We start from the raw sequence: 3,830 nt of genomic DNA on the forward strand, positions 1-3,830 counted from the left end.
CAGCCTTTAGAAGAATAAATTCCATAATGTAGTTTGGCCTCAAGACATATTTCTCCCTCAAAATAAAAATTTTTGGAAGGGATTAGATATCTTTTTTTGATTGAAATACCAGCAAAGACTCTGGTTACAGTTAAAAAAAAGACAACAAAAAAACAAAAGTAACAGCAACAAATCAAACCACAAACTGAGCAGTGGCTAAGTCTGTAAGCAACATATTTAAAGCTGACAGGATAAAAAAACAAAACAAGGGAACCAGCAGTTAGCGTAATGGCTATGTTGCTGGACTCCCACGTAGTCGACCGCGGTTCGCGTCTTGGACCCGGTGGCTTAAATCTCACACCGGGCGCGTGTGCGTGCGTGCCCAAGATCCTGAGAGGAGAATGGAGGAGAAGGGATTGCGGCGTGACCATCCCCCCGGGGAGTGATTTTTCGCTTTCTGTCTCTATGTCTCTGTCTGTCTGCCGAGCGCACGTGCCCTATAGCGAAAACCTCTCCAAAAAAAACAAAACAAACAAACAAAAAAACCAACTCCTCAGATCCCATTAAGAGAGCCCTGCTACATATAGGCTAATCACTACCAGTGGTATTGGTACTCTTTGACTCTAGGAGATTGGAAGACATTCTAATAACCCTGCTCAGAATATTAAAGGAGCCCTTTCCCAGTTTCCAATTCATAAATAAAGATAACATTTTATTAATTCTATTGCAGAAAGCTTTTTGCAAGTTTTTCTATTTACCATGACAACTTTTTAAAGGTCACCAAAGTTAAGTGGACAGTGAACTAGGCAGAAATGCTTTACAAAAAGTGGGCAAACCCCAGATGCTACTTTCTATTGAGAACCCATAGTTCGGTATTATTATTCAGAGGAAAGAAAAAAGAAACTTTCAATTGTAATAGAAGAAACCCAGACATAAGTTTGGAATCTGTGCTCAATCTACACATGCAATACGGACAATTTTCTGCTAATACAATTGATTTGCTACTGCATTTGTCTAATGCTAACAATTATAAACAGAGCGATGCAACTAGTATATGGAACAATCCTTAGTGTTACAGTGTCGGGGACAACATTTCACTACTCTTCACACAACTGGTTCTCTTTGCATACCTGAACTTCCTCCTCTTTAGTAAAGTCACTTTTAATATTGAAAGCCTTGCAAATTTCCTCAGGAAGTTTTAAACCCTTGATCATATTGGCAACAGTCTTGCATGCAACGTCAAGCAAAACTTTGATGTCTAAGCAGTTTGTAGTCAGGATAAGTTCAAAAAATGTTCCTTGGTCATCTTTCAGAAATTCCTGGTCCGAAACAGGAATATCATCTGTTCTCTTCTTGTTCTCATCATCTTCAGGAGGAGGAGTGTTAGAGAACAACAGAAATGCCATGCTACCAGAACACCATGGATATATATGACTCTTAGTGAATGCACACTCAGGGAATGAAGCCTTCCTGCTTGCAAACAACAAGAGGTCATTAGATGGTGTGTGACCTGATAAGTGAATTTTTCCAGATTCTAAGGTGTTCTGTCCAACCCTTTGGCATCATTTAGTCTTACCTCTGCAATCGACACTGAAACCAGCATGTTCTGGAAATCCCCTTATTTTTCTAATTCTCTAAAAAACAACTTCTCTAAAAAATAACTTTCCTTTCTCTTTTGCCCTAATAAATACAGAGGATGAGAGAGGCTTGGAGGTTACATACCTGGTATAACCTCTCCCTCTCCCTCTCCCTCTTGACTCAGACCTCTGTGTCTTGAGTAGTTATTCTGTGCACGTTTCACGTGACTCTCTGCTGGTCAGAAGAGTCACAGAAGAGGGTCATCCTTGTGTTGGGTACAGCACAGAATAACCTTTTTAAATATCATTCCAGTAAGATTTGGTAGAAGAACTGGGTTATCATCTCCATCATCCATTCGCAGAACTTCCAACATTGTATTGATAGTTACAAATTGGCAATTTTACCATCAACTTTAAATATCTCTCCAGCAGAACTCTGCAACTTAATAAAACATGGTGCTTGGTCTTAAGAAGATGGCTAGCCAGAGGCTTGAGAGAAAGATGGGGGAAAAGACCACTAACCCCCAAAATGAATTTTATGTAATTCAGTTGGTAAATAAGCAGGCATGTTTTATTCCTTTTATTTTTGCACAGTATACATAACACAAACATTTACTTCCAACAGTAAAGAATGACTAGATAATAAGTTAGCTCTAGGTTACATTTTTGGGGACCCATCATGCTATTTTTCATAATGACTTTACAAATTTACATTCCTGTGGACAGTTAATGAGAGTTCATCTTTCTGCACAACCTCACAACACTCGTTCTCTGTGTTTTTAATAACTACCATTCTAACTGGGGGGAAGTGATACCCCGTTGTGGTTTTGATTTGCATTTTTATGATGACTAATGACACTGTGCATTTTTTAATGTACTTGGTAATTTGTATGTCTTTTAACAATTGTCTGTGGAGATCAATTGTCCATTTTTCAGTCAGGTTATTTATTTATGTATTTATTTTCTGTGAGCTGTTTGAGTTCCTTGTGTAGTCTGGTTATTAATCTCTTGTCAGATCGATGACTTGCAAGTATTTTCTCCCATGCACAAACTTTGAGGAAATAATGGTAAGTGAAATAAGCCAGGGACCAAAAGACAAATACCATATGTTCTCACTCATTGGTGAAAGCTAAAAGATTTGACCATATTGGAATTGAGAGTTAAAAGGTGGATACCAGAATGTGGTAAGTGAAGGGAATGAGGAAACCAGAGAGAACTTGGTTAACAGACACAAGAATGGAAGAGAACAAATGAAATTTCTAAAGCACAACAAAGTAGCTATAGTTGGTGAGTATTTAATGTACATTAGAAATAGTTAGAAGAATTTGAATGTTCACTCTACAAAGCAGTGATAAGTATCTGAGGTGATAGATCTGTTTAAAATGCCCCAATTTTACCATTACGCCTTTACCATTGAAAGGCCACACTGTACCCCATAAATATGTACAACAATTACATATTGATTGAAAATAATAGTAAAAGGTTCCAAGTTCTTATTTTATGTCGGTTCTAGATCTTCAAAACATCCAGACTATATATTATGTGCTTAAGTGAAAATTAAATGTTATCTATAGAACTAGATGGTTATACAACTCTGAATTTAAAATAGCATATTTTCTTGTAGAAACTGTATAGGCAAATTAAAGAATTGGCAGATTTTTCCTTTGCACAGTATACATAACACAAACATTTACTTTTAACAGTAAAGAATGACTAGATAATAAGTTAGCTCTAGGTTACATTTTTGGGGACCCATCATGCTATTTTTCATAATGACTTTACAAATTTACATTCCTGTGGACAGTTAATGAGAGTTCATCTTTCTGCACAACCTCACAACACTCGTTCTCTGTGTTTTTAATAACTACCATTCTAACTGGGGGGAAGTGATACCCCGTTGTGGTTTTGATTTGCATTTTTATGATGACTAATGACACTGTGCATTTTTTAATGTACTTGGTAATTTGTATGTCTTTTAACAATTGTCTGTGGAGATCAATTGTCCATTTTTCAGTCAGGTTATTTATTTATGTATTTATTTTCTGTGAGCTGTTTGAGTTCCTTGTGTAGTCTGGTTATTAATCTCTTGTCAGATCGATGACTTGCAAGTATTTTCTCCCATGCACAAACTTTGAGGAAATAATGGTAAGTGAAATAAGCCAGGGACCAAAAGACAAATACCATATGTTCTCACTCATTGGTGAAAGCTAAAAGATTTGACCATATTGGAATTGAGAGTTAAAAGGTGGATACCAGAATGTGGTAAGTGAAGGG

General features: G+C 36.9%; 1 pseudogene; it reads right to left on the bottom strand.

Annotated features, from left to right (window-relative positions):
- Positions 1–1,076: 1,076 nt before the first annotated feature.
- Positions 1,077–2,349, bottom strand: LOC102472877 (S-phase kinase-associated protein 1 pseudogene; annotated as a pseudogene).
- Between the last annotated feature and the right edge of the window lie 1,481 nt (positions 2,350–3,830).

Source organism: Tupaia chinensis, unplaced genomic scaffold (genome assembly GCF_000334495.1).
Source record: "Tupaia chinensis unplaced genomic scaffold, TupChi_1.0 Scaffold148646_1, whole genome shotgun sequence".
In the NCBI taxonomy this organism is placed as follows: Eukaryota; Metazoa; Chordata; class Mammalia; order Scandentia; family Tupaiidae; genus Tupaia; species Tupaia belangeri.